We start from the raw sequence: 13,271 nt of genomic DNA on the forward strand, positions 1-13,271 counted from the left end.
TGTTATATATAATTTAAAAATATTTATTAGAGTAATAATATTTTTTATAAGATTTTATTAGGATATATTTTATTTATAGGATAAAATTTTATTTTATATAAGAATAATATTTCTGAAAGAGTCAATATAAGAATAAGTTTTATTTAATTAAATATATAAAAATTCTCTCTAAAATAAAACAATCTTCTAGCAACATTTCTCTTTTATTTCTCAATCAAGTTTTTATCATTCTACAGGTATCTCTAAAAGATTTCATTTTATATTTGATTGCGCGTTATCAATCATTCTCTAATCGGTTTCATTTATATATATATATATATATATATATATACATATATGTATATATATACATAATATCACTCAATCTTATTTTTTAAAAATTGCTAGTTCTAGATAACTTTTGTTCTAAACGCTTTTCTACAATAATCTTTATTTTTAATATTTCATAATATTATAAGTAGAAACGTAAAAAAATTTGAAACATCTTAAAAAACTTGCATAATCTTTATTTGATAGAACGAAGATAGGAAAAACTCGCATGTTACGTAAAGGCCTTTCTTGTTAAGAAGCCTCTTTTTTAATGTAATTAAATAAGTAAATAAAAAAGTAATATATAAAAAAAACATAGAATTGAGAATTTTTATTAGTAAAATTATGTTTTATAGTTGTAAATTGTTTTTATTGTATATATTTTGTTAACAAGATTCTTTCCACATTTTTAATACATTACTCTGGCGATTTTGAAATTGCATTCCTTGCGTCGCACGTTGGCGAATACTTCACGAGCAAGTTTTTTTTTTCGCTGGAAACACCGAGATAAGAATATATATTTTACTAATAATATCAAATTGTGAACCTTTCTGCTAGATGTAAGTAATATTATATAACGCAATTTGTTATATAATCATTAAATTATAATCAACATATTGTGTTACGTAGTAAAAAAATGAAATTATAATATTCATATAAAGTTCATTCTTTCTTTTTTCACAGATATGTACTTTTCTGTAAATTTTTGCATAAATAACAGTGATTTATTATATGTTGACATATTGAACTATCCGAGAAAAAAATGGATTCCGAAATTTGGTGTGACTTATACATATACATATATTATAAACATATAATTAAATCTGAAATTTGACGCGATATGATCTGATTATATATGTACATATATATATTTAATATTAAATATAAGATCATATTGCATTATTTTTCACATATTAATAATCATGTAAAATTAAATATGTTATCAGATTTTTTTCATAACTAATTATGTATATTTATATTTGATTATATTATATTATTTTTTTCTCGGGTATTGAAGTATGAATAACTAAAATCCATAATCATACATACTTTCTTTCCTAAATATAGATATTATGATATTGATATTGTGTTTAAATAATGAAAATATACTTTTTCCTATTATTTTAATAATTTTATAATTATTAGAATTAAAATTACAAAGTTATTTTCCAGTTTTTTATCTTGCGTCAAATCTAACTAAAATATTTATTTTAGAAAGAGGTAAAAAATAAATTATTTAACAAATGACTTGAGAAACCAACATTTATTTTGTGATAATAATGTAAGAATAATAATGTAATATTTACATAGATTTAATAAAATAAAATAATTTCGAATAAAATAAAATAGCTTCATATTAAATTATATTGAATATTTCTTGAAGAATAGGAATGTTTTTTCGAAAATGACTTCAATCTTTTCTGATCTCACAGATATAGTAAATAGATACGCAGTCTGTTGCTTATGCGTTTCTCATGTATCTGCTATATTTTTTTTTTTTTAATTAACTTAAACAGAATGTTTCAGATATAACACAGCTAAGATGAACAGATCTAACAAGCTCATATGTCTTGTTTTATTTTGACATACTTCATCCGTTAACGAGTCTGCGCGTTGCAGGAGATTTCTGTTTGGCTTTTCCCGGCAGCGGGATACACCTATTCCCGCCAGTCACGTGGTGAGCTTTCGCGGGTACGGATCGCGTTCCCTTGTCTCGACCTTTTTTTCCCTCTGTAATACGGTAATCCCTTGACGATAGCGTGTGAAAGGGACCCGCACCGAGAGAGCCAGTCCAGTTTCAACACGGATCAGGACACATCTTTGAAATTAACGTCCGAGGTAAAGACAAAATCTCTTATTGCACGTGATTGAAAATTTTGCATTTAAATTGTGATTTTTTTTATTTACGGCTCTTGCAAACCTAAATTCGTGTAAACAATAGAATTTGACCGCAAGATAATATGTCACTTGACATAAAGTGCATTAACATTCTGAAAGGTGAGAACGTACTGTGAAAGTAGACACATACGGTCGATATCGTACAACATAGAGCGTCTACATTTGGAATCTAATGTCTACCTGGGAACTCAGTGTTCGATGATACTTAGTTACTGTATTGAATAATACAATATACATCGATGTGCTTACCTGACGACTGTCAGTCTACCTGTGCAACTTCTCGTAAATTGATGATAAAATGTACAGGAAAATATAGAGATTGTGTCGCTTGTATTCTTTACCAACTTTACGCATTTTTTTTAAATCAATAAATTTTAGCTACCCGTTGCAAAAATTGTATTAACTTTTCATATAGTTAGAGATTTCATATATTAATACTAATTTAAATATTACGCGCGCGTACAATCCGCAGTATCTTCTGCAATCCTCTGCAATAAAAGGGAAATTACGGACGTGACGAGAAATTATAATTGAATGATGTTAAAAGTTAAAGGGAAATGTCTCACCTATATTACACGTCTTATTTTCCAAGATTAATTAAACGCACAGTTAGAATTTTAATACAGGTACGTGATCTTTGATCAGGTATATTCACAAAAAAAAAATTATATTTGATTCGAGATTATAAATGAAAGTATGTCAAGTGAAAAATTCCGTGTCTCTCTCTCTCTCTCTCTCTCTCTCTGCTGATATTATAATGACTTGCATATAAATATGTATTATAATGTATATGTTGTAATCACTTGTATGCAAATTATATAAGTATGTGATTTGCATTTATTTTCAAATATCGCGTTTTAGTTTGAAGCTCATACTTCAGCTGAAGGTTTTTGAAAATACTTCAGAAGAAAACGGGTGAATCTCACTCTCTTCTTCAGAAGTGGATGCCATTTACTTTTCTTAGAGGCACCGTATCTGAGTCTCTCGCAACGATGGTGGTTTATTTCACGAGATGATACCTATTTTAAGAAGCAGAAAACTCCTTGTAACGATATAAACTAGTCGACTCTTATGCGTTGCTTTATGCCAACTTCGTTTTGTTGAACCCCATTACATCTCTTTGAAGAAAGTTTCTTATATATTTGATATTTTAAAATCATAATTCTATATACGTAGGTTATTATTTATTTCTGTATTTATTATTATTCAACTTTGGCGTACATAAGTACGGTCGGACCTCTTATCCTACGACCCTCTTATGCTACGAAATCTCTTATCCTACGACAAAAAATCCTCTCATGCTACGACCGCGAAAGGGGAATTATACCCCCACTCTCAAATTTTTGTCGTAGGATCAGAGGTTTAAGAGGAAGATTCCGAAGCGAAAATGTCGTAGGATAAGAGGTCCGACTGTATAAATAAAAAGTAGAAACATTCGTATTTAAACTTAATGTATATTTATATACATTATACAAATTTTTAGATTAAATTTACGATATATTGCAACGCTAATTTACGCTTTTCAATTCTTCTATTAAAATGATTACTAATTAATTAAATTTAATCGATTAGAAAATTTCTCATTTTTCTCTCATACAAAAGTTTATAAAATGTCGAAATATATGATGGATTTTTTTTATTTCGGTTCACATCATGCACACATTGATTGCATTAATTAGTTTTATTTCTCAATTAATATAATTGATACAGCAGATTTATATTTTGGCTTGTTAGCTTTGTTATTTTCCTAACTAGCTTGTTAATACGCAATTAATATTCCCAATAAACGATTCCCATACAACGATGTGGTATATTATGTAATTATGAAATGGATCTGACATCAAATCAAAATTTCGATTTCTACGTCAACGTGACATTTACAGCATACTTCGAGAGAGAAAATAGAAGTATATAAATATATAACCACTAATATATTCCTCAATATTATCTATGATGGCAAACTCTGCCCTTTGTAAAAAAACACAAACACCAAATTGCTTTTTTACATGCATCAAATAACATCGACGCTCGGAATCAAACATGAGCGAGCAACGAAGGAACGAGCAAAGGAAAACTTTTATATTTTCTAACTTTCCGTGGTCTTTGTGAACGTGTTTCTCTGGCTTCATGTCATGCGAGTTTGCGAGCACTTCAAACGGCGAATTTTCGACATTTTCTCTTCTGTTTGCGTAATCTCTTTGAGCTCTATATAATTTGGATACGCGTAATTATAGCTTGTGTAATTGGAATTTGCTAGAGTTACTGATAAACCGAAATAGTTTGTCGAAGAATTAAGGAGTGAAAAATTCACATACAAAATTCGTTACAAAAATGTTGTTATTAGAAAATTTTTTAAACTGGTAATTCGATAGATTGATATTTGACTCACTCGAATTTAAATTCTGTTAAAGCAACATTTACTATAATATATCTCAAATTTTGCGACAAGTAATTTAATCCATAAATTGCAAACGTAAGCGAGATATATCTGTGCTTTATTGGGAAATCTGATGATGCAACTAGATGTGGGTGAACAAGATATGTGATGTCCCCGATCCTTTGCGGTGATCTCCGATAGAGATTAATGAACCTGATCGGTGAAACCTCAAGAGTGTTGCAATCCATCGATTGTTCCAAATCTCTGCAGCACGAACGTACAAAGAGACCAATCTCAATTATCGGGGGAATAAAATAAAAAAATAAAGAAAAAATTTATATATGAAAACTTTTTGTACTTATAAAAGAATTTGGATATACTACATATTTGAAAAAATATGAAAAAATGTCTCAAAACCATGAGATATTGTTCAAATAGCTGATTCTCTAATGACCAACTTATTGACTTTTTCTTAGCGGAAATGTCAAAGCATCAGTACTTTTTGAGTTATAACCCATTAAAAAATAAGAGATTGTCGCAAACTAAATTATATGTAAAGTCCAAAGGTTAATAAACCTACTTTGGTTAATTTCAGGTTTGAAACTCTGACGAAATTTTAATTTGAAGCTTAATTGCAGAAATGTATGTGACGAAAGAAATTAAAAATGACATTTTTACTAAGGAAAAATTAATTCTAAATTAATTAGAGAATGTCTGTTATTAAAAAAATGTTTTTTTTTAGATATTTTATAAATATATGCTTTTAAATATGCAAAAATCAAATATAAAATTAAAAGGCATGAGAAATGGAGTTGAAAGATATGAGAAATATTTCGTGCAACCGTGTCATTACATAAATTTCTTACCCCGCCTGTTAGCGCGATCATTCATGGATGAAATTTACATCCGCTTTGATGTACTAAAATCCCTTTGTGGGATCCGAGTCGTTGTTAATAACTTTGAAGTGCGATGCTCTATGGAGAATTGGCCAGCGCGAAACTTTGCCACGCATATATGAAACTTCACCTAGATCGCTAGACGAAGAGATATTGAACTTTGTGCTCATAAAAAATGGACTCGAACTGCAATTTCACAGAACGGGTTGCTTTCGATCAGTCGTCGGGAAAGACAATGTCATATGTCCGGCTAATATGACCGATATGACGTAAAGGCATTCGATTTTTTCCGCGGAAATAAGGGCGTTTCAGGGAAGGGTTGAAACAGACGTAATTTCAATAAACCCAATCTTTGCCGTAAATAAAATCTATATGTAATCGTGATAGAAATGTGAGAGTTGTAATTGTAAATTAAGTGCAATATTTACTCTGTTGCAAAATTGAAAATTAAGATATTTAAGAAATTCCGTGTCATTATAAATAATTTTTTAGCACATTTATTCTTATATGTGTTACATGATCTGTCAATTTGCCATTAGTCGGCGTACATTGTTATTCGTAAGGCAAAAAGTCATTTAAAAAAAAGTGTCACAAATTCAATCATCATGAATATTCATTACGTTGATGGCGCCTTCTTTTTCGATGCCGACTCGCGTCGGTCGATCGGCCCCATCGATTACTTTGAAATAATAAATGCCACAGCTGATTGTTTACACGGTTGTGTAGCACATCTCTACGATCGAAGCGTGGTGTTGTTGACTATACTTACATATTTGTACGTTTGAGATATTCATCTTATTTGGCACTAGAATTTAGCAAATTGCTTTGAATCATTTGGCAAATAATTTGATCAGTTACGCGAGGACACAAACCAAGGATATTAATCTCACTTATTTTCGGATTTCCCTGAAAGCTGGAAAGAGGTTTAAATAAAAAGGAATGAACGCATATTATGCTTAGAATGGATAAAAATGGAAGACGTTTCTATCGTTTTGCTCTTTTGTCAAGCGAGAATTCTATGAGAAAATTCTAGTAGTCACTCGGAAATTATTGCTAATAAATTGAAATTTTTGCGATTCGAACTTACCTTCTTCCCAAAGACTCTTTTCTCCCGCCTGACAAATACAACGAGTTTTAAAGAATTGTTAGCTCTTGGATTTGGATTTTTCGAGTTTCTGCTCGACAAAGATCGAGTCTGTTTTCGCCAAAGAATGCCAAAGAAACCGCATGCTTCCCGTCGCTTCAGATTCGTTAATGGCGTTTCAAAGCAAAAAGAGAGAGACAGACACCGGCAAAGTGGAAGCCACTAAAAGTGCATTTTCTCGTAACAAGTTTGTCAGTATCCCTAAGAGAATAACTACATTGGTCCAACCAACAACGTCACGACAATATTACCGTTGAAACTTTCAGACTTAAAATTAAATGGACGTAAATACTTTAGCCTTCATTATTCTCTAATAATGCAGCGAAAAATTTGCAAGCCGAACAAATTTTTAAATAGTATTATATACGATGTGATAATTTTTTCTTTCTCTCTTTTCTTTGCAATTAATTTTTTTCTTCTGGTTAATTTACTGCATCGCTGTTTGTTCGTAAAAGTACAACTTTATTACTGATTTCCATTACCGAGCCATCTTATGTACACACGGTGGAATATACGGTTTTTTTTCCCGTGGAGAGATTTTTTTCCACGGAAAGAAGATTTGCGTCATGAAAAACTATGACGCAGTTCCACGCAAATGGATAGGATAAAATTTTGTTTTGATAAGCGAAGTTTTTAGAACAGCCAGCTGCTCTAATGACGAGTTACAGAAAAAGGGAGACATAAAAGATCGTGAGATAGATTCACGTTACTCGCTGCTACTTAGTTTCGTTGTCAAAGAATTCGTCTAATAGTTTCAGTGTCTTGTTCGTAGCGGTACCTTATCGCTTTAATTTCACTCGTTCTTTAGACCTTACAACCTTTTCCCTCGTTTCTGAAGGAACTATTATTAGCTCTCTAGTTACTCAGCCAAGTAACATATAAAGACATACTCAATATTGCTTAATCTTGTGCTTTATATCTGTACAAAAGCTGTACACCAGATTGAGAAACAAATTTTGCGATTATTATAATATTGGTCTTTATGTTAATTTGAAGTTTCTTATAATACTGTGTATGTACGAGAATTAAACTTAAAATTTAATTTATTTTTTATTACAATTCCATAATTCACTCTTTAATTAATACCTCGATTCACTTCCTTGTCATAATTACTCGCGCAATTTTCGCTAATTATAAGTGCTTGATTTTGAGCGCGAAATCGCGAGCTTGTAATGTGAAATCAAATTCAATGTAATTACCAGAGGTATTCCGTTCAGTTAAGAGTACATGTGTATATATACATATCTATATATCTCTTCTTCATCGCTGGACCTATCTTCATCTTCGTTATCTCTAGGCAGTATGGATTAACCTGTGAGATCTTATAAATTTCTCATCGACGGTAGATTTCACGGTATCGATTTTCCTTTACGTTCCCGGAGATTCGTCGCGTCGGCCCGATTGATCAAAACTATTTAATTGCAAATGTACCAGAACAATCTTATTAATTTTTGTCCTCTTCTGTATTAAATCTTGATTTAATAATTACAGATATTATCGTAAGACTGTTCACGTTTCCTTCTCCGTTGTATCATTAGGATCGAATTAGCAAAGAAAGAAGAGTCTGAGGTAACACTCCCTTCTCTGCGATCAAAAAAAAAGAAAAAAGTCAGAATACCCTCAAGCGTAATCGGTTTCCATCAATTATTGTCTACCGTAACTTTCTTCATCTTCTTCGCCTGTCTACCTTCAGTAAAAAAAGCCCGCCTTAAACGCAGAGTAATTCTTCCTCTGACGGTGATTTTTTTGCGCTTCCTGTCGACGTCGGGTATCGCCATTAATCGCCCGTTATATTGCAGATTTATCGCAGTCAGAGTTTTATTTTGCGATACGAGTTCTCAATAGACCTGCACGGACACTCGTCTTTCTATTTATAGCAATCGTAAAAATCGAATACTTGTGTGTAAAAAAAATTTTTATGATACTTATAGAATAAAAATTCACATGACGAATTCAGAATTCCTTGTTAATCAATAAATATTCGCTTTTAATTAAATATGTTTTATACACGATTAATTATATAGAAAGCTAACGGATGGGCAATCGAAAGATTAGATCGGCTTCGCAATTTCCTTGCATCTTTAGTAGCATCGATCTTTCATCGTGTTACTGACGATACACCGGAGATATCGTTCGATAAAGTAGACTCATTAAATTTTCTTGGTATTTTCATTAACATTTAACGAGAACGCAAGTCAATTTTATTAGCTCAGAGGCATAAACAGTTTAGATATCATATAAGGTTTACAGAAAAATGAGGGATCCATTTCTGCTATAAGACAATAGAAGACTGCAAAATGTTTTGCAATTGATAAAGCCTTACATAGAGAAAAACAGAAAACAATAAGACGTCGACATATAAAATCGCGAGTTTAAAAAACGAGAACAGGGTTGATGCAAGTATTGACGTTTCCTTTAAGACGACAGAATTTCAATGCCATTTTTGTAAAAAAGATTGAGAAACCATATATACACATTGGAGATTTAAGTACAATGTCTATTTTTAAACTTTCCTTCGAATTGTAGTCTTCTTTATTCCTTTCCTTATTCAAAAGCCAGAGTTACCTACATTTCTATATTAGTTATCGATAATATTAACTTTACGAATTTTACAAGTAAATACATCAAAATATAATTTAAGAGAGATACCGAGTAAATGTACCAAATAGATGGATTATAAATAATATATAAATAAAAAGTTATAAATAACTAATTTATTATTTCTCGCGACAATACAAACGTCTTTAGTGGTATTTTCTCGGTAGATTGAACCGAGATGGAATCGTTCTCGCGCGAAAATGTGTTACAAGAGACATATAAAACACAGGTGAAGTGCAAAGAGGCACTTTTATCGAAGGTTTGCGATCTCGTCTTTATTTTCGCGGATTTTCCGTGGATTGACCGATATGATAATAGAAAAAAAATTATGTGTATCTTTCGCGTGCATCGTTTCATCCGGATCGTTTCTCGCGATTCTTTTCTTCCTCTTCTCACCACAACCATTTCCTGCTAACGCTTCTTCTGAAATTGAAAAGAACGTAGCTTCTTTCCAACCATCCGCTATCTTTTCTATTCTATTCGTAAACCAACTGGTGAATATAAAGGTAACGTAAGCGCGGAATAGTTCAAAGCGCGTTCCATTTGCGATTTTTATCCCCCATATTTCTTGGGAAATACGATAACGTTATATCAGATCTAAACAATACTTTTTATAAGTAAAAATAATAATTTATAAATAATAAATAAATTTTATATAAATAATTTATATTAAAGAAAATTAGATATATAGTAGAAAATCATTTATATAAATATTATTATAAAATTATTAATATATTAATATTTTCTCGATATAATTCTATTAAAGTTTTGTTTAAAATGACATTTTAAATAATATCGTGAGTGAAAGTAGAGATCGTTGTTTCTCTTCGAGTTTTAATAATTAGTCACTTGACTAAATGTGGCCTTAAATAAAGTCAGAAGATCCCGAAAGGCGGAGATAAGATGACGTTTTTATTTAGCAATATCAAAATCGATGCTACAGAATGACATCTATTGTTTTTTGAGAGTATATATATTCCACCTCGGGTATTGTTTCCAAAGAATGAGAGCGTACGATCCAATACGCTCAATCATGGATTTCATCATTGTTGTCATATGCATATTATATTACGTGAAAATATTGTGACAGAGTCGTAATTATAGGACTACTTACAGAGTCCGGAAGTAATCTTCGTAAAAAACAACTTGAAACGTCGTCACGGAAACTGGGATATGACAGATGGCTAATGACAGATATTCGAGAAAATGCAATCTTACGTAATGCTTTTGAAACTTCTTTCCTTTTGAATAGTATTTTCTTTACAAATAATATATTATTGAAAACTTTCTCTCTCTTTTTCTTTATTGTGGATATTTTTTATCTTTTTATAATCTACAGTTGTAATCTTCTTTAAACTACACAGTGACTGTTATTTAACAAATTATTATTACAAAAGAACAAATGGTTCTGAGATAAATCACGTTATGCTGTGCGCTTTGTCTCATGCTTGAAATAACAACTTCAATATCATACTATATTAGTGTTGGAAAACTCGAAATAATTTTATTATACTCTCTTCGATATTTGTGAGATTGCAGCTTTGGAAAGAGTGTTGTTTGTAAATTAATATTTGCATATAAATTCTTCTTTACGTACACAACATGTAATTTAATTGAAATAATTGTTATTAAATTACAATATGAATACGAGAAAATACTCCTTTGACATCAGTCATTTCTTGTTTATCTTATATTTATAAGAAAATGAATGTTATGCCAGAGATTGATGAAACATGGATTTAAAAACGCTAAAATTATAATTGAGATCAAATTCAACACAATTTTATTTTCAGAAATTGGATCAAAAATCTTTAAACTTTATTTTAGACGTCTTGTCGAGTAACTAAATATTGAAACTCGAAGAGAAGTGACGATCTATTTTCACTCTACAAATATTATCTAAAATGTCATCTTGAATAAAGCTCTAATGGAGCTTATATATTAAGAATTTATATGCAAATGTAAAATATGATTTTTTACATATCAAAAGTGATAATCATTTTTTTAATTAAAAATAAGATGCAAATTTTCTTAAAAAGATTTAATTATTGAAGAATGCGTAGTCAAGTTTGTTGATAAATTTAGATCTTGCAGTCTTTTTATTATTAAAAGTAATAGAGAAGTAATTGTATAATAATATCAATATAATATAATAATAATGTAAAAAAATAATTTAAAAAACTCAATATTAGTTTTAAACAATTGCGTGGTTAATTTCTTTTTCAACTTTTTATTGATTTATCAGTCAGACCATTTGTTTGAAAATTGCACTATATTTCTCCGTATAATATTGTGAAATTATGAGAGTTGCTGGACAGCTGTTCGTTTCCCAAGGGATGTAGCAATGTTTGTACTTTACCGCAAGACACACCCATCGTGACCGAAGCACGCTGTGTAGCTGCAAACTTTGTGATAACTTTGGAATGTACGCCGCACCCCATTAGACTTCGATATTTGTTCGCACTTCCTTGCTAAGTTATCGACTTAAACTTTCGTCAAATTTATTCTCATAAATTCTCACATTAAAACATTATATTTCATTGAATAGAGCAAATTGTCGTATTGTACACGCCATTATCAATTGTTGAACGTGAATAAAGTTATATAATAGAGCCGGGACCCTTAATAACAGTTTTAATTAATTCAAATGACACAATGATTGATACAATAAATTTTAATATATATATATATATATATATATATATATATATATAAGGAAATTGGAAATTATTTCTATGTAATTTGATTTTAATTTTGCCTAAGAAAAGTAGAGAAACTATGTTTCTTTTTAGGATATATATATATATATATAGGGCATTCTTTGTCAAATGGATCACCCGCCGTTCCAAAATTGTATTCGACGTAGAAGAATTATCTTGCATACAAAGTTAGTTACAGGCATAAGCTATCGAAAGCCATGTGGTCTTTTGAAAGATTCAATATAGCGGACATAAAAGTTCAAAATGTAAAATAGTTTACAAATTTACTTCAGTCTTGTTTACTAAGGGTTTGCGAGGATACTGATTATGAATCTGTTGTAAAATTTTAGAAATTCAAAATGGTGGATTTAACATGGTGGACATGAAAGTGCAAAATAAGGAAAAGAAAAGCTCTCTACATTTTACAGGGTTAAGACTGTCTACGTAACAGCATTGATTTCTGACGTGTCTTATCTCATTCAACTACTCTTTACAGTAGTATTGAAAATAAAAATAAGCAATACATACCTTGAATTTAATATTTCTGATAACGCTATCTTGAATTTAATATTTCTGATAACAAATTTATAATCAGCATCCTCGAAAATCCTTAGTAAGCAAGATTGCAGTAAATCTTTAAATTTAAATTTACTTTATTTTATTACTTAAATTAACTTTATTTTATTTCACATTTTGCACTTTTATGTCCGCCATTTTGAATTTCTAAAATTTAATAACATTTTCGTAATCAGCATCTTAGTAAGCAAAACTGAAGTAAATTTGACAAAGAATGCCCCATATATATATACATAGTGAAAATTCAAATATATATATATATATATATGTGAATTTTCATCTAATATTAGACTTAAAAAAAAGCTTCAATTGCCCTTATCACTTCTGTCCAGCTGCATGCTTAGTGGATCTTGCCATTGTGAATGGAAGAGAAAAAAGAAAAAAAAATTGATAAATAACCGTACTAAGAAGTCACATAATTCTTTTTAAGCTCTATTGTTCAACAACTCCAATGACTATACGATCTTCCTGTAAAATAAAAGAATATCCATTTCTTGGCTTTGTGAAAAGAACCTCCTCCTGTTGATTAAGAGACAGGAAACAGTAATACTGATTTTATACGGTTTTTTATTGCATGTAACTCTTCATTACGTGTATTCAAATAATTAAGACTTGCAGTTGACGGAATCTTTTTAATTCTGGCGATCATCGTTATATATTTTTTTATTTTTCTTTGTAATACGGCTGAAATAGAACACACCTGAGATATAAAAATGGTAATTTTTCAAGATTGTCGTGGTTATATATTGAAAAACTGTCAATATAAATGTAAA

The 13,271-nt window shown here is 30.2% G+C and overlaps 1 protein-coding gene across 1 annotated transcript in view; it reads left to right on the forward strand.

Annotated features, from left to right (window-relative positions):
• Window positions 1-1,994: 1,994 nt before the first annotated feature.
• The window catches only part of LOC140663115 (uncharacterized), a 29,982-nt gene continuing 18,705 nt past the window's right edge, over window positions 1,995-13,271 (forward strand). Inside the window, exon 1 of the mRNA XM_072887026.1 lies at window positions 1,995-2,148. The gene's annotated coding sequence lies outside the window, so the exon portion shown is untranslated. The remainder of the gene's footprint in view (window positions 2,149-13,271) is intronic.

Source organism: Anoplolepis gracilipes, chromosome 2 (genome assembly GCF_047496725.1).
Source record: "Anoplolepis gracilipes chromosome 2, ASM4749672v1, whole genome shotgun sequence".
Lineage (NCBI taxonomy): Eukaryota > Metazoa > Arthropoda > Insecta > Hymenoptera > Formicidae > Anoplolepis > Anoplolepis gracilipes.